We start from the raw sequence: 18,720 nt of genomic DNA on the forward strand, positions 1-18,720 counted from the left end.
ACAATGTGTTCACTGATTGTTCAGAGGTGACATGGAACCTGAGAAAGAGCCTGGGGTCTGATGGGATAGGACATGCGCGCAGATGTAAAATGCCGCCCGCTGACTCATGTTCTGAAGGCTTATTACCAAGCTGACAACCGTGGGACTGGGAAGCCTGACTAGTGGCATAGGTCGCTAAGGAGAGGTCACAGAATAGTGGACTGGCCCCTCGTTCTGTACTCTGCTTCCCGATCCACCATGAGGAGAGGAGCTCCCCACATGGTCCTTTCACCCTGTCCCCAAGCTGTCTCTGTAGGACTTCAGGATCACAGGTCCTAAAGCAGCTCACATGCAGGTGGAAAGAGACAGTCATCAGCAAGGGTGGTAAATGACGATAAAGGCTGTGCATTTCCCTGCCACAAAAGCTGGGGCGCTGGAGCGGTGGGGACACCAAGAAAGACCCATTTCTTTGCAGTCCCATCTTCCATGAAAACAGTGAGAAGCGTTTGAGGAGGTTTGGGAGGTCAAACTCCCTTGGGCAGGCAACTGAGGAATCCCACTTTTCTTTGAAAGCAGAGCAATATAAAGCTGGACATGGCATCTCAGGAATCTGGATGGTTTATTATCACGTGAGAGAATAACAGCATCTAGAGCAAAAAGTGCGTCTTTGCAATCTCTGATTGTGAACAGTGTTTGAACAGAAAGATGAAGAGCTATAATGACTGCAGAGGCTCTGTTTTTAATAACTATGAAGGGACCTAGAAGCCGCGGAAGCCCTTCATACTACTGTCAGACAGAAAACTTGCAAAAAGCTGTTTTCTTCATTAATAAATCACATAGTCCGTTAAAAACGCACCTGCTACAAAGCTGGAGCTGGGCGTCTCGCAGCAAAGCCCTCCCTGCAGAAGGCCACTCCCAGGAATGCGGTGAAAAGGCAAAAGACAGAGTCCAGACAGGGCCCCTCTTCCCGTTCCCTCTGAAGAGCCAAAGCTTATCGAAATATGGGGATAAACATTTCAGCTTACGATTAGCTAAAAGCCAAGTGGGATGTGTGTGCATGAACCAATATTTCTAGGTTTAGATAAAGGAGATTAAATGTCTCTTAGATTGCATTTATGAGATCTGTCATCAGGTAACAGTTTACCAGTTTTATCGAAATTAATTCACCAGTGCCTTCAATTATGTAAATAGCTGCCCACTGTCTGATAAAGATGCCAACTCGAAGATAAGGATTATCTGACTCAAGGAGACTCACCACCAACAGCATCAGTGTTTCCAGTTTCTCATGAAAACTATGTTGTCGCCTTTGCTGGTTTCTCCCTGTGGCCTCTGCAGCAATAATCTTGAGAGCTACAGTGGACTGGTGGCTCCAAGAAGTGCTGGGGTATGACAACATCACACTGTGGGTTCTGGTCCTGGATTCCCTTCTTGCTGATAGCCAAAGAGAGTGCTGGGCAGGGAGCAGTCTGAGGCTTGATGTGAATCCTATTCAAGCCATAGGAAGGCTCCTTAGACCAAGTTGACAATGGCTGGAAGACAGACCCCCATCAACCTCCCCACATACGAGTGAAGAACAGCATCCTTAGCTTCTCCCTTCCTTCCCTTGGCTTGCAGGACTGGATGCCACCAAACCAATGGGATACAGATGCCGACATTAGTCAGCCTGCAGGGGCAGATGGCACACCACACTCCGTGGAGCACTGTCAGGGGAATGCAATTCAAGAGCTGGGTAAACACAAGGAACAACTCAGAGTCAGCATGACTAACAGGGCTTAGCAGCCACTCAGAGGCCAGATGGAACCGGAAGAGCCTTGACCAGACCTTGAATGTGTTGAGGCTTTGGGTAGAGGGACCCAGCTATCCAGATGTGGATATCCCTCAAGCCAAGAGCCCATTTTCCTCCCTTCATCTCTACGGCTTCTAGGGGAGAAAGTCCACCAGAATGCGCTCCAGGGCTTGGGATATGCGGAAAATCTGGGAGGTTAGCAGTATATGAGAAACCAGCAGGCTGCCCTTTCCCTAACATTGAGCTGTCTGCTCTCATGCAAAGTGGAGCAGCAACTCTCAGCCCTGGTTGTATTTTTAGCAACTGTTGCTGCCTTCCTCCTACCCCTCCCCTTTCTCTGTGAAGGTGCTCCTGTGTGCAGCGGACCTAGTCGGGGAGCAAACCAGCTGCATAGTGAATGTGTTTCTAAGTAGAGAAAGACATCAAACCACAGCGCAGCTATAATAGTTTCTGTTCACTAGCTCATGCCAAGAGTGAGACCCACTGGCACTACAGACTGCTCACAGTGGAGTATCTAACACGCTAACATACATGGACAGAATTAGCTCAAGCCAGGAACAACTTAACAGATGTCCAAAGTTCTCCTTCAGGATGTATCAGGACCGTTCTTCAAATACAACCCGCATCTGAAATTTTCTCTCACCACCACTATAATTACATTGTCCTGTCGGTACACTGAAACCACCTAGAAGGCAGTGCTGCTGCAGGAATCCGTGCAGCTAATAGTCATGAAGCAAAAGCTACCGGTGTTAAAAGGATGCTCCGTTCTATAATAGGCAAGTCTGGCATCCATGTGTTGTGTGTAAAGCTACCCTGGGTTAGCCCCCAAACCCTGTATGCACAGACCTGAAGGCAAGCGTGACTGACTTAAGCACAGGGTGGCACATGATCTTCTCAGTTCCCAGACACTGCACATGGGGTCTGGAGTGGCAGATGGCCTCTCCCACAGATGGCCCATGCACAGCCGCCTCTCCTCTCCCACACAGTCCTCTGCAGTGCGCTCTGCCCCTCGCTCATCAGACTGCACTTGAACATCTGGGAAAGCCCTGGCACTGTGCAAAAGGATTCAAAGGAAAGAGGCCTGTGCCAGTTTCTGGGCACAGCCTGGAAACTCCCATTTCCTGCCCCTTGAATCTTTCTACACAGAGAGGCCTGACCTAGGCTGACCCTGGAGGATCAGATATGCAAATGAGGTGCTCTTACACCCAGGTGTGAGAGGCCAGCTATGTTGAGGCCAGGACCAGCCAGTATGTGACTACAGCTGGATGAGACCCGGGAAGCTATCCAGTGGAGTCTAGGCCCCCAGGAGGGCTGTGCAGCATAGGAATAAATGATGGTAGCTTGAACTCTAAAACTATACTCACTTGCAACTATCGGTTTGATTTGTTTTCTTTCAAAAAGAGTGGAAAAAATATGAAGGCCCTGCCAAAGAGAAGAAGCGCCTTCACTTCTGCTCCAGCAGTAAACCCAGGGCTTCAGGACTGTTAAGAGGCTGAGCTGCAGCAAGACCTCAAGCTTGGGTGGTGCTTAGATGCGGTGTTTTTATTTGCAGGACTTGGTACTTCTGGAAAAGCCACCGAGCACTGAGGCGATTGTGGCGCTGCCCAGATGGTTCTGGTTATCATTACCCTCTCTTCCAATTCTGAGAGCACAGGCAGCTGTCAGCTCCACCAAGCCTCAGGAACCACTGACTATGGCAGCCATGTGCTACAGGGATGGCAGCCAGCCCTTGGGGATGAAGGGCTTCCCATCTGAGCCTGCCAACTCTGCTGCTCACCATTTCCTCGTGCATTGCTGAAGCAGAAGCCCACAGCGTCCTCCCTGACCACCAGATCTGTCAGCACCTTCGCGAGAGGTCAGAGTTCCACTTGACCCCTCTGGTGGGCAACCTGCCGTCCTGGAGAGCGGTGTGCGTGACCTGCCTTTGTCCTGCAGCTGTACAGCTTTTCCCAACAGTTTTGCGGGACAAGACCATAAACATGAAATGCGGAGACACTGAACAGAAATTACCCGATACATTTCAATTTCAAAAAATTAAACATGTAGAATTCTGACACCAGAAGTATTCCAGGCAATGGCCCATTGGCCTCTGCCAATGGTGCCAAGATTTGGACTGAACTGGACCCAAACTTTTCGGTCACATTTTAAACTAATCACATGCTTTCAATTACCGCCCTTCCTAGTATTCAAATCCTTGTAAAACCCCACAAGTATATTTGAAAATGACCGGGAGTTAGGTTATTATTATTCATTTATTCTGCTTAAAGCTGTTGGGGAACAAGCTTGCTGGAGCAGAACGGACTGTTGAATGGTTGTCTTTTTGATAAGCTGCTGCTAGGTCAGGACTCAGACATTGTACTTGCTGGGGTCCCTTGGAACGTCGGGCTATCGTTTGGCTCGGGTGTGCTTTGTTCCCATCATCATACAGACTGAAGTTTACCTGCCAACGTGAGGAGTGTGGTGCTTTTAGGAAGTGATCGGGTTTATTTTTAAGAACGATGTATGTAGTTCTTCCACAGAAGTGGTTGCCACCAAGGGTCTTCTCCACCTTCACTCCCTCTTAATCACACTTTGACTTGAATCGCCAAGGAGCCTCGGTAGATACGCTGTAGGTGTGTTTACTGTAGAGCACCTACTCATAGACTTTCAGAACCAAGAGGCAGAAGAAACCTTTATCCTCTGTGAGCTACCCAGCTGCAACAGGAAATCTGCACTAAACCTTCTGAATGGATGCCTGAAACCCAAGTACCATTAAATCCAGAGGACGTCGCACTCAGATACTCAGTAGGTATTATTTTAGGTGGCCCACTAGCCAGCACCACTTCTAAAGAGGGGGAAAGAGCCAGGAAAGCATTGGGAAGCCCCAGAGGGAGGCGCCACATTAGGGGCATTTGCCAGTACATGGTATCCTGCATCAAAGGACTAGCATCTGTTGCAGGACAGGAGATATGGCCACTGGAAAACAGGTACAGAGAGAATGAAGCCATGCCTAGCTCCTGTACACTGCCTTCACAGGGTAGAGTATAGCGCCAGCCTGGAGCAATAAGAGGAAATGCTTCCTTGAAGGCATGACGGGGCCCTCTGTGCAGTGTCTTCAGTGGAGCTAGGCCAAGCAAAAGCAAATCACCAGCCCAGTTGGTGAGTAAGACCCCAGTGTGAGCCCCTCTTTCAAAGCATAAGAGAACACCATCTCTCTGGTGAGCTTCAGAAAAGCCTGCCTGGACATGGGCAAAACTGGACAGCCTCAAGAGTGTCCTCAGGGTCTGGGGCTCTGTGAACTGTGAGTATCAACCAGGAGGCAATCTGTACTCAACACACCAGACACAAATGTTTCTGTTCTACCCCTCTGCCACGCCAATTTACAGCAAGGCAATAGAAAACGTGAGCATAAAGCTATTAAAATTAGCCTAGGTTTTTGTAAACCACGGATTATTTTATAAACAAACAAAAAACCTCGGGGTTGGGGGCAGAATCAATGGATAAGGCAGAAGAGACAGCACTATGTATCTGTGTGGTGGTGGTGCCTGTCCCTAGACACAGGAGATGCCCATCTGACACTTACAAGGAGAAGATCATGTGTGCCTGGGATGACTGGAAGTCATGCATGAGTCACAGATGTTCTCACACCGATAACAGTATCCGCTTCCCTCTCCTACAGATGAAAGACCACCATGACCACCAGATTCTTTCTTCCTTGGAGGAGCTCACCACCCTTCCCCTTTGACCTCTCTTTCATGTGATTTCAGCTGTCGCGCACACAGGCTGCAGGCATGAACAGCACACACTCTGTCCAGCTCCTCATTTCAGAACTTCGGTTATCTTCATCCACCATTGCAGATTCACCGTTTGCTTTCTCCAGAGAGGTATATATTAGCTTTAACAAATCCTGCCATGCCTGTGGTGGATTCCAGTTGACAATCCAATGACGCTGAGTGTGCCAAACCGTCTGAGTGTTCAGTGCTGTGATGTCTAAGAGGCCGTTACTAATTTGGGACTATTGGAAGTCATCCAGCACTGAACACACTGGAACCTGATAAAAATAGCCCGGCCACCCTCTGAACACTTCAACCCACTGTGAGAGCAGCAGATGTGACAAGCAAACATGATGACACATGCGGAAGGCAAGAAAGGGTTCCGTAAGGAGGCTTGGAGAAACTTCCACCAGCTAGTTTTTCAATAGATGTCTTCTTTTAGGAGGAAAAATTAAAAGATACATAATCAACATGGGATTTAAAGTCTGCGATTGTAAGCAAAGGATTTACTACAGCTTAGGTACAAAATACTTAACTGAGATATTCACTGTAAAATAATAAAATCTGGCATACTCCTTGCATCTCTAACTGTTGAAATGTGGCATCTTTGGTTAAATAAATCCAATTAACTCAATTAAATTAAATTAAATTAATGTGGAGAAACAACTAACAAATTCCCAATTGCTCAGAAGGGCAAAGCCCGTCAAACATGTATTTCAAGCATTGACATATTCCTTCAGCTGCCCACAGTTCCTAACTGTGCTCCAATCTCTTCTATATAAATGTGTCTGTGATTTTAGCTTTGCATGCATTTGCAAAGACACTAAAGATGGATTTGTCTGACACAGATGCCCCTTTTACTCCAGGATTTTAAAACATTTAATATCAACCATACTGTGTTTGGGTCATGCCACAATTATCAGGCCCAAGAGCCAGCTGACAGAGGTCAACCCTGGTGCTGGTTTAAGAAGAGGAAAAGGATAAATGTAGGTAATCCTACAGACTCCAGAAAGTAGCCTTTCCTAATACCTGTCGGCCTTGTTTTCATAAGGCTAGCCCCGCAGGCTTAATTAAACCCAGTAGCCAACTGTGTGCTCATTCAAAAGTGCAATTAAATAACAACCCAAGAAGGACACTTGGCCCCGAGGGCCTCCCAGGAGTCTCTACCATGAACAATGTGCTAATTACCCCTCTGTCCAAGTCTCTTAATGACAATCTGCCATGCTTCCAATTGCGATCCTAATTCTTCCACTTAGGGCCACCTCCAGCAACCTCAAGGCGGGGAAGATTGGTCCCAAAGGCTCATTCTTCAGGGCATGCATACTGTTAATTAAAACACAAAATTCCAAAAGATCATTGAAAGGTACTTAAGAGTAAATCTCAAAAGTATTAAAAGTGTGTGTGTTGCCACCACTAATTAAAGGCACCCTTGATTATAGACTGGGGGTGAACTTGCAAACTTAGTTTACCAAACACAGCCGTGTTATTCTAAGGAGTCTGCCAATATTCCAGAATGAGGCTCCAAACCGCTTAGAGGTGCTTCCCGGCTCTTCTGCAGGTAACAGGATCACACACGGCTAGAAAGATCCAAGCTGCAAGCATTTTTTTTTTTTTCCCACTTTAAACAAACCCAACATCTGCCTGGGAAGCCAAGAACAGAAAAAGCCAGTGTGTGGACCAGTTTTTATTAAGCTTTAGAGTAAGTGAGATGAGACTAAATGGAGCCCCCAGTGTCTGCCTGGCAGAGCTTCCTGACTGGGGGAGTTCTTTGCTTCTCAAGGCCTTGCTGCATTGATACCTATGCATCTTGCCAAGTAAGGAAAGGAAGGTGAAACAAGGGTGTTGGGTGACATGAGGGATAATTACAAAACAAAACCGAGCCACATCTCGCTAAGTTTCCCTATGATAAGGCCCCTGGGAGATCATGATTCTTTTCCTACCAGAAAAAGAAAAAAAGAACAAGGTATTTGACACTATGAGGGAAAACAAACTAACAACCACAAACCATCCAAGGTGCTCTAGAAGGTTCTTAAGGCGCTTTGATTCGCACAGATCAAATGAGGGTCAAATCAGGTCTTCCATGTTCCAAAGTATCTCCTGCTCCTCTCCACCAACCAGAATTCGCCAATGTTTCTGTTAGCGTCTACATGATAACATCTTCACTTTCCCATACATCAACACTGGGAAGAGCCTCCTCCCGTCTAAAATTCAGGATACATTCTACAAAGGCCAGGTAAGTCAATGTTCCCTTTACTCTTGGTCCTTCAGCATAAATCAGGAAGTAGCAAAACTCAGTCCATACTCCTTTAAGAAATGTCTTTGGAGTGCTTTGATCACTGGGGTGCAGCATCATGATGCCTTAACTTGTGCACAGTTGCGGGAACTAAACTCCAACCATTTAGATGTTGCTATGACAAATGACGGCCACCCAGGGGATCACATTATAAGCCTGGTCCTGGGTGTGGTGGTGGGAATGTGACAGGATCGTTAAGAGGTGCGAAGAATGGAAGACTGCTATTGGCCCTCCCACGGCTGTGATTTCCTGTCTAATTTGCTCCCACCATTACGATGCCACCCATCATGAGGTCCTCACCAGTGCTAAACCACCCTGGTGCCACATCCTTACACCTCTAGAACCGTAACCCTCTTTTCTTTATTAAATTACCCAGCCTTGAATATCACATTATAGCAATGGAAAACAGACTAACACACTCTGACTCCTGTGAAGTTTTAGTGCATGTCAAACCCTAAAAGTCCATCCTGCTAGTTTGGACTCTCAGATGTGTCTTGTTAAGTTCCCCACTGTGAGTCCTCCACTGTCTTTCCCGTGTACCAAAATAAACCCCAGGGAGAGGGGAACTCAGCAGGTGGGCCGGGAGAAATTGCTCCAGTTAAATAACATTTGCAGGCTGGCATAAGCTTTCAAGTGAATGAGTCTACCAACTCTTCCTTGCCAGCTTGCACTTCCTTGAATGGTTTCTTTTCACAAGCTGGTGATGGGACCGAGGAATTCCATCACTGCTGGCAGACGGAAAGTAAATTTGGCTCCAGGCCTGACTTCAGAGTAGACTAGGAAGCTGCAACAACTATGGTGTCTGGACTTGCACAAATCTGCTCGGATTCCTCCTCCTCCCAGACCTCTGAACTCCACTCCCCAGCCCACCCCAGGACCCCTACTATACAGCTTGCATTCAGGGGGACATCCTTGGCTATAAGAAGCATTATGGAAACGACGGCTCTAGCTGTGCCCTGAACAAAATTGGTGGTGGGGAGGGAAGGGGGAAAATACTTTCGCATCACCCACCAGTCCAGCATCACCTGGTGTGACCTAAAGCAAAGGCAGAATGATTGGCAGGAGGTGGGGAAGCAGTGAGGGAAGAGGTGTGCACAGCCCTACCACATCGCTCTGTCTCTCAAGCAAGTGGGGCTGAAGAGTAGAATGTCCATCACACTGCAGCAAGCAAAGAGAAAGTGACCCCAGAAACAGACGCATGCTCCCCAGCTAGGCAGCTCAGCACGCGGTACACAGGTGAGACTGAGTGGCTGCTGCAGAGGCGACACAAAGAGCCCAGGAGCAAGGCTGAGGAGAGCACAGAACTCTTGCTTCTTGTCACAGCAGCTGTGGCAGTTCCCAGATCCATGGGTCCTGACAAGCATGGCCCAGCCAAGCCAGTGAACCAGCTGAGACTGGTGTTTCTGGTGAAGCTGGAGCATAATAATTAACAGACTGAGTGAGGGCTGGGGGATGGCTCAGTCAGCGAAAGCGCTTGCTTCCCAAGCCTGCAGACATGAGCTCAATCCACAGGCCATATAACAAGGCTGAAGGGAGTGGTCGTGGTTTGATATACGGCCAGCACTGGGAAGGTAGGGATGGGCTTCTAATAACAAGTTCTGTCAAGAGGAACAGCACCTGAAGTTGACCTCTGACCCCCCCCCAACATGCACACACACATACACAAAGACTGAAAGGAGGGGAGGCCATATTATCACACTAATAGGGAGCTCATTCCCTGGAAAATATCATTTCTGTATGCTGTGTAGGGGTTGAAAACACTAAACTTTGAGTAAAGGACTACTTTTAACTCTTAGCTTGGAGTTCAGACTTTTCCTTTGGTGACACAGGAGCAGGATCTCAGGTGTCAGGGTGTGACAGGATCTCATGTTGCCCAGGCTAGCCTCCAGCTTGCTATTCATCTGAGAAACGTCTGACCCTTCTGCTTTCGCATTTCACACACAGGAATTACAGGCACGTGCACCACAGCCTCAGTTTGCGCAGTGCTGGTGCTGATGATGCCATCCCTGTGTGCATGCATGCTAGGAAAACAGTCTACCAACAGAGCTACAGCCCAGCTTAATAGGATCCAACCATAAACTTTAGGGGGGAAAGCGTGGGAAGAAGGTATCGACCAATACAAGAGAATGAAGCCATTCTCCCTTCAAGCTAGTGATATCCAGGGTCCCTTCTGATGCTTCAGCCTGCAACAATAAAGTTAGAATCCCACACATCTGCCAGTATCCAAAGATAAATCCTTACGTGAAATCTCAGATGTGTCCCAGAAAAGCAAATGGCTGGAAAAAAAAGTGAAAGCTTTCAAAGGTAATAGTGTTATCCCTAGTCAGAAGACTGTCTCCAGATCATGCATGCAAAGGTAATAGTGCTATCCCTAGTCAGAAGACTGTCTCCAGATCATGCTGCAACTGATAGACGCTTGTGACCAACTCAAGCGATCAGAACCCAAACAGGCCAACGACTACTCTCGAGGACTTAAGACAAGAGAAAGCCACATTGCTTGTTTACTGTATAGCCCAAATCCATCCTGACAACACAGAAATCTCTCTGTTCATGCAATCATCAGTCAACCTGCTTAACAAAATGTCTAACCGGTTCCCCTAAAAATCTAGAGAACATTAGCTCATTGGAAACAAAAGGAAACTAAATTAAACAAGAATAATTATTCCTGCACAACCAGTATTCTACTGATCCCTTGAAACCACCAAAATGGCCAGAAAGAAGGAAGAAGAATTAAGTATCACAAATAAATCCTATTGCTTGCCACGGCAAGCGCTCAACCCTGGGAAGAGAATGCATGGCCATCCTGTAAACACCACCCTGGTTTTGGCTTAGATTGGGGATGCTTATTTGCAAGGAGACTAACTCAGAATTAACCAGTGAGAAAGAGTACTCCAAGAGGTCTATAAAACACTGCAGTGGAACGAGACAGCCCGTCTCACTTCCCTACAACTGAAGGGACTGGAGAGATGAGGTGCTGGAGAAAGGCAGGGCTGGTCCCCACACCTTCACAGAGTTGGATAAAACATGCATCCTTGCTAATGAAAAGATGGCTACGAGCTAGAGCACCAGCCAGCTGTGGTCAGATTCTAAACCCCACACAGGGTACTTTTGGAGCAGAGACCACCTGCACCAAAGCAAAAACTTTGACAGAAAGTCACCATGTGGAAGCCAACGGCTGTAGGGAAAGCATGGAGCCCACAAGAGAGCTGAGCAGCCTGTAGCAGGAGGCAGGTGGGTTTTAAGGCAGTAGACAGATGGCAGTCACAGTCAACAAGGGGCGAGGGCTAAACTCACTCTCTTCCCCTGGAAGACAACCGAGGAGGAAGTAAACTTCAGGCAGTAGGTAGTTCACACGTATCTCCACGCACATCCTGTTTTCAGCTGTGCACCTTAGCCAAAACGAATACACCAAAGCAGAAAGCAGAATAGCAAGACCCAGACATGCTCTATGACTCTTACACGTTAAAAGGTGTCCAGGTTTGGAGCATTTTGAAACTTGCCTTCTAGTTAGGTGTGAGGCCCTTCACCTGGGGACATTGAAGTGAGAGGGCCACTTGAGCAACACAGCCAAGGACCCTCTGACAGGAGAGGGCTGAAGGATGGATAGATAAAGTAGAGGAAAATGCCAAGCAGCATAAAATCTTGCGTTCCGTTTTCAGGTTTGGCTGTTGGAAGTTACCTTCCAGGGCGCTACTCAGCAAGATCCTGTCACAAAAGAAGAAAACAAAAGCCTCACCCACCAGCTGGAGCCAATGCCAGCAACTGTAGGAGAGCTCACAGTGCAGAAACAGGTGAACTTGACCCCAGCAAAGCAGACCATCCTCCCTTAGTGAAGAAGCTTTATCCTGTGAGTTACAGACAAACAGGGCTCTGTGCTCTCCACACACCCAACACACCTGGACCTGCAGGAAGTAGCATAAACAAGCCTGGGAGCCATTGGAGCCAGGAGTCTCTCTAGAAGTAGTTGAGCCAGCCGACCAAGTTTAGTCGATCAATTGGAGTGCTTCTAGGGGCCCATGTGTAAACAACCTGAGTTTACCTATTCCTCTAACAGAGAAAACAGTGCCACAGGCTCCCAGAAACTTGGGACATCTCAGAGCTCAGTACCCTTGACACTAATTCTATAAAAAATTGTGGGAACCCAGAATAAAACCCCCAGAAAATTCAACAGGAGCTATGTTTAGACTGTCGGCCGTCTAATTCACTCTAACTGCAGAAATTATGTCCCAGATTTCCGTTTCTAACCATATCGCTGAGGTGGGTTACATGCTATAAAACCTACTCGTTGTAAGTCTACAAGCCAGTAACTGAGCAAACGCACACGTGGGTGAACACCTCCACAACACACCGCCATCCTCCAGGAAAGAGCCGCCCGCCCATTTGTCTCTCTTCCAGCTCTCACTGCCAGCCCCAGGCAGCCACTTATCCACTTTCCATCTTTATAGTTTTGCCTCTTCTAGAAGTTTCTATAAATGGAATCAAACAATGTGTGGTCTTCTGTGGCTGGTTTCTTTTGCTCAGTTCCATGTTTTGAGGTTCACACCTATTAGAGCATACATCAAGAGCTCAGTCGGACCACTGTTGAACAGTAGGCCACTGCACGGACAGAAAACGTTCTGCTTAACCGCTTACCTGCTAGAACTTACTACATAACTATATACATGCCACTAGCTGGCAAGGCTGATCGCCCTGATCTCGGGAACGGAATGAGAAAGCCTGGCATATTTCTACAATTTTCTGAAGTCATAATGTGTGAAAATATGTTGTGATGATGCAGTTTGTTCCCTGGAACTTTGTGTGGGTGGCAAGTGGTTCTAAATAAGCAAATAACAGCCTGGAATTTCACTCTTTATGCTTTAACACACACAAAGTATTTCTATGCTAATTCCAAGCCAAGCGAGGTCATCAATTTATTTACCAAGTACCTACTTAATGTATAATTAGCATATATTAGAATATATGGAGGATACAGTCCCCATGGCTCCTGGCTTTCAGACACAGCTAAATTCTAAGACTGTGGTCATGAAATCTATTTGAACATATGAGAATATGTTTCTTATATATATGAAAATATAAACCGTTCCCGCCATCCATGTCACATGTAAAGCTCTCCTGCAGTCTGAAGTATGTAATGTATTTACCCATGCATTTACTGATGCATTGGAGCCAGAGGGCCCCAGCTGTCTGCCAGTCATCATTAGGAACTTGGTGACAGGGACATAAATGAGGCAATCCCACCAACTCAAGTTTACACTCTACATTGGTGAAATATATTAATAATATCTATTATACATAAGAACATATATTATATAGTATAATATATAAAACAAAATATAATATATAAAGAACATATAGTATATTATATAACATCTAAATATATATTAAGAATATATATACCACGTGGGGCAGTGCAACACACAATAAAGGGGAAAAATAAAGTAAGAAGTCTAAGGGGAGGAAAAAGCAGAGGAGATGTTTTCGACTGCGTATTTTGGAGACCCCTTCTGAAGAGGGGATGCTTGAGTAAGGACCTCAAGGCGGCCAGGCCTAAAGACAGAAAGTCCCACAGAAAAACGCGCGGAAAGCCTTCCAAGCAGGAGCGTCAAGGCCAGGCTCCTAGAAGCAGGCAGCAGGACTGGAGTCCCAGGGCCAGCGGTGACCGTGGACAGGCTGTAAAGCCATTCGCTGCCCTTCCTGTAGAGCTCTGGCTTTGGAGCCCTTTCTGAATGGAAGGCGCAGAGTGTGATCATTGGTGGGCTTGAAGTGGGCAAACGGCCAGGCAAGTTCACATGGTTCTATTGTCAACTTCAAGTTCTGGGAGCTCTTTCTTGTGTCCGTGTGCATTTATCCAGATCATAACCTCAACCCAGTGTTTTGCTCCACACCATCCTTTCTGGGGCCCCACCTGGTGATCACCCACTAGGCCACCCTTGCCGGGGAGTCTTCCCGGCGTCCATCACCATCCCCAGTCAGACTAGCTCTTCAAGGGCTCTACACAACCAACATGGATGTGGGGTTCTCACCCACATGGCTCTGGGCCATCTCCAAGACTGCCTGGATGGTTCAACCCCTCTGCTGAACCCTCCTAAATCTGCTACGCGCATCCGTGAGCCGCGTAGGGACAGTGGTGCTACCGTTCCTGCTCCTGCCTATGACAACCACCACCACTGCCAGACTCTGGCCAGCCACTTCCTCACCACCGCTCTCCAGCACAGTAGTGAACCGTTCTTTCAGGAGCGCAAAATGTTGCCGGCAAACCCAAATTAAAGATGGAAGAATCTCCTATTCTCTTTCTCAACCAGGCAAGTTGCTTCCCTAAACCATGGACCTGTAGGAATTCCCTAAAGTCAAGCACAGGGCTAGAACACATAAGGATTTAGATGACAAGATGCTTTCAAAGCACAACCTCTCTGACAACACATTTAGGCCAGCAGAATGAATGATGGCTGAACTGTAGCTATGGCTAGACCAAAGAAGTTTAACATCCAGGGCAACTGTTTTTTCTTAATCTACTCATTTACTTTTCCTGGATGCCACTAGTTCCAAATTCCTTAGCATTACAATCAGTACAGAAAATGTAAATATTAGCTTTCGAAAAGAAACTCATGCCTGTAATCCCAGCACTCGGGAGGCAGAGGCAGGCAGATCTCTGTGAGTTCGAGGCCAACCTGGTCTACAGAGTGAGTTCCAGGACAGGCTCCAAAGCTACAGAGAAACTCTGTCTCAAAAAAAACAAAAGGAAGGGAGGGAGGGAGGGAGGGAGGAAGGGAGGAAGGGAGGGAGGAAGAAAAAAAGAAAGAAACTCAGAAATCAGCTGTCACTAAAATCCATCATTTGGTTTCAGGATGCTACACCGCAAACTTCCCTAGGCATCCTTCAGGGTACAGACAGCTTTGGGAAGCCTCTTCCAGACACAAGGCAGCTCCAGTTTTTCTGTCTACTTTTACAGAAAGAGATTTTCTTTGTATGGAATTGTGTTTGGATGGAGTTTATGAAACACAACGTGTGATTTAGAACAGACGTTTTGGTGAAGCACTAACCATCTGGCCAATGCAGACCCGTCTTGCCATTGACGGGCTTTCTTTCCATGGCTGCACCATTGCCAGACACTGGGGAATGTGAGCCAGATGAAACATGGGTCCACTGCCCGTGACCAAGATGTCCTTGTGCCACTATGGCTGTCACCTGCCTACAGCTTTCATTGTTAATCTTACATCTCAGCAAATATAGTATTATTTCTCCAATAGTGTCGGCTGCTGATATTATCACTTGACTGGTTATGTATCATATATATCTGTAATTGAATTACCCACTGCAGTAATGGGATTTACTCCCAAATGCACCATGCAACACAAAGTAGAATTGTTCCGCTGTGTGCTTCCTTGTCCCTTGGCTTGAACTGCAGGTCAGCCATTTCCCCAGGAAAGCAGAGACGAAAAGGACTGGGAGATAAAAGACAGGTGGGTTCGTGACCAAACACAACAGAAGCCACCCTTTAGCAAAGGCATTCTTTTTTTGAAATGGTTTCCCATTTGCTGTTAATAAGATGGTCACTCCGAAAACATGTAAAGAAAAAGTAGCAATTAAAAGACTACTTTTCCACATGCAGTTGTGGGCATGTGGGGGAACATCTGGGAACTTGGGAAGGGGAGTAAGATGCACTCAGCTTTGCTCTTGTTAAATAACCATAAATTTGGGGACCAGAAAAAAGAGAGAGAAGGAAAAAGATGATGACAGGCATACTTTGGGCAAAGTGTTATGACTGTTTGAGTCCACGCTGCATTGATCCTGCTACTTTCAATGGCATGCCCCAGATGAAATACAACTCCATCTTTGAAGCTTTCTGACTTCAAACTACCCTGTGAAATGCAGGCCAGGCTTCCTATTCCTAGGATCTTCCACAAGTCACCAAGTAATCATGTCAGTATCCGCATGCTAAAAACAACTTAGTATTCAATACCTTCTCTCGGGTCAAGCTTTCTGTTTGCTGTGTTCTGTCTTCCTGAAACTCAGAACAACACAGAATTTTAGGCTGAGGGTGGAAAGTCTGCATGGGTCTGAAGTGGGGTTTCTATTCCTTCTTTCCTTTCTGTCAGAAATAGATGCTGTGTGCCTGAGTTATCAGCACCTAAAACACAGCGGTACAGTTGGTAAAGGCACTTGCTACCAAATCAGGTGACCCAAATTTGGTCCTCAGATACATGATGGAAGAACAGAACCAACTCCCACAAGCTGTCATGTGACCTTCACACACTCACCATGCCATGTGAAAAAGCACACACACACAGGCATACAGGCACACATGCTCTCTCATTTACTTAAAAATAAATTTTAAAAAAATTAAATACCAAAAAAAAATAAGTTCTGTAGTTACACATATACCAGTCACCTCTTCAAGGTACATTCCAAAGAGCTGGAGGAGACCCATCTCTGTGATGTTACCAATCAGTGGGAATTAAAAAGAGCAGAATGCCCCATCTATAGCAGACCACCATGTCTGCAGGGTGGGAGAGGCCTTCACGCACAGTAACTCTGGACTAGACTTACATCTTCAAGCAGAAAGGATGCGGGAGCATCTGTGAAAATCTCTATATTGCCGACAACAGCACTAGAGACACTATAAACAACTCAGAAATGACATATGCTCATCTGGGGATTCCAGAAAAGTGTACTTTGCAGAAAATAAATATAAATTTTCAAGCAGGTGCAGGTGGGCAGACATGGAGAAGCTTCCCCATTAGATACTTAGTTGCAATTCAATTTGTTAGACACTGTAATTTGTGTTTTCAACATTATTGAACATTAAACACAAAAACTTGTCACCTTGGTATTATAATTATACCCTAAGCAATTTGTCTGAGTAACTATAGCAACAACTCCAGATACATTTTATAATACTAATTTGGTATAATTTTAGAATCAAGAATTATAGCGGATTTATTATAGAAAGTAGAAATGTTTTTCGCAAATGGTTGTACATATTCTACACTAAAAATGGGTTACTTAGCTAGGACTTAATGTAAATGAATGGATTTATTCTGTAGTGCACACTAAGAGATCTGTAACACGAGCCTCTTCTTTGGGGGCAGGGTCTAATCTGCAAACTCTGGAGTCCGTGTTCACCCATTTATTCGAAGGAATAGCCTGTATCTTTGGTTGAACTGCCAGCAAAGTCGCACCCAACCCTCCTCCACCTTCCTGTATTTTATTGGTGGAGAGCCTCTGTTTCAGTGATCTGACATCCAGAGCCCTTAAAGATCATCAGCCAGGCAACTGGAGCTTTGCAATGGCTCCACTAGGCAGCTCTCTCTGCCATGAGAAGTCACTGAGAGACTGGCAACTATCTTGAGCAAGAAACCCTCAGCAAGAGGCTAAAGTGAGGAGAGAGAAACTGATAGCTAGGAGGACTTCTGGTGGTCCATGGAATCCAAGCGTATGCTAAGCTTGCAAGAACACGCTTATATTTATCTTAGTACCATTGCCAACCAGTTTTACTCTGCAGTCTACATTTCTCTGCTTCATTCTTGCAGGCATGGCTAGGAAGTTGAGACAGACACAAAGAGGGACAAATACCAGTTCGTTTTCACGAAATTCTGAACACCTCAAATACTTCTCTGGTCAAATTCAGACTTTCCGGCCCAGAAGACTAAAGTCTTTGCTCTCTGCAGGGATCCGCAGCTGTCTGCCATTAAGATACCCAAAAGCGCTAGCAACATCTTAAAAGGCATAAAATAATGAGCACCATCCATCCTCCTTCCATGAGGACAAGCACGTGTTGACTACAGATGTAGAAAAGCGGATTGCAGTTCACAGACCCCGCAGTCGTATGACCACACATTGTGACTACAAGCAGCATCTCAGGGAGCCACTGTCCCCAATGCTTTTTCCAATAAGCAAACTCAAGCCAAAGGAAATCTGTGCTTAGATAATCCCATGTAGAACCGCTCTTCCATGTAAATCAAGCATACAGAAGAAATTTGAGTGGGCAGAAAGAAACGTACATTTTGTTTGGAGTAAACGCAGGAAAGAAAAGTTGCTTCAGTGATCTACAGTAGAAGGTGTCCGCTTGAGACTTACGCCTTCAGTGGAACTGTGAACTGCTTATTCCCAGGGACAGCCTTCACCTTCTCGCAAAACAACGATTAATCAGCAGCTAATTCAACGATTCTAATAGGGTATTAAAAACTGTTTGCTGTTAAAGTCTAGCTTTGTCTTTCTGTGTCTTCTTTTAAAAGATGATCTCTGTAGTTAATCACATTCTTGGCCGTTATAACAGAGCCTTCCCAGATAAGCCTGGACACACAGCTATTTTAAGATAAATATAAATAAATGGCTGCAATAATTTAACACTCTGCCTTTTAACCAATATGCTCCTCAGGAACCGAACCTCCTCTCCGTATTGCACATAACTATGACATTTCCACGCAATTTCAGGTTGCATTCTTGTCAAACCCAATTGTCAAAGGAGAAAGATTTGCAAACAGAGGAGTTTGTAGGAATTTGTCTTCGAAGAGACCTTTCCAGTGAGAGGACTTCCATCCAACTTTTCTGTCCCTTCTTCTGAATAGACCGAAAGCTCTCTACTGTAACAGAAAACTTCCTTTTGGGGTGCAATTACTGCAAAATCTGTGTTTTACCACTACTAGGATTCCCTACCCTTCTGCCCAGGACAGAAATACTAACAGACTCTGAAGCATCCTCTCGCCCTCTCAGAAAGCTCGCTCTTGGCGCCCCCTGCCGGGGATCTCTGGGACGCTGAGGACGCAGGAAAGTTAAAGCCCAACTCCAGGCAACCGCATCCAGGTACAACAACAAAAAGACAGACGAAAGCGCTTCCCGCCAAAGCCAGGGGAACTGGAACCCAACAACGCTAGGCCCAGTACCAGGGGTGATCGCGGGGGTTTAACCCC

General features: G+C 46.2%; 1 protein-coding gene across 4 annotated transcripts in view; it reads right to left on the reverse strand.

The window, feature by feature from the left end:
• Sema5a (semaphorin 5A) overlaps positions 1-18,720 on the reverse strand; it is a 432,689-nt gene that overhangs the window by 412,795 nt on the left and 1,174 nt on the right. The window contains exon 1 of one of the 4 annotated variants that reach the window (XM_057789433.1): positions 1,235-1,252. The exons of the other annotated variants lie outside the window; for them this stretch is intronic. The gene's annotated coding sequence lies outside the window, so the exon portion shown is untranslated. Of the gene's footprint in view, positions 1-1,234; positions 1,253-18,720 lie in introns of those variants that run through there. 4 annotated transcript variants of the gene reach the window in all.

Source organism: Chionomys nivalis, chromosome 15, assembly GCF_950005125.1.
Source record: "Chionomys nivalis chromosome 15, mChiNiv1.1, whole genome shotgun sequence".
Classification (NCBI taxonomy): domain Eukaryota; kingdom Metazoa; phylum Chordata; class Mammalia; order Rodentia; family Cricetidae; genus Chionomys; species Chionomys nivalis.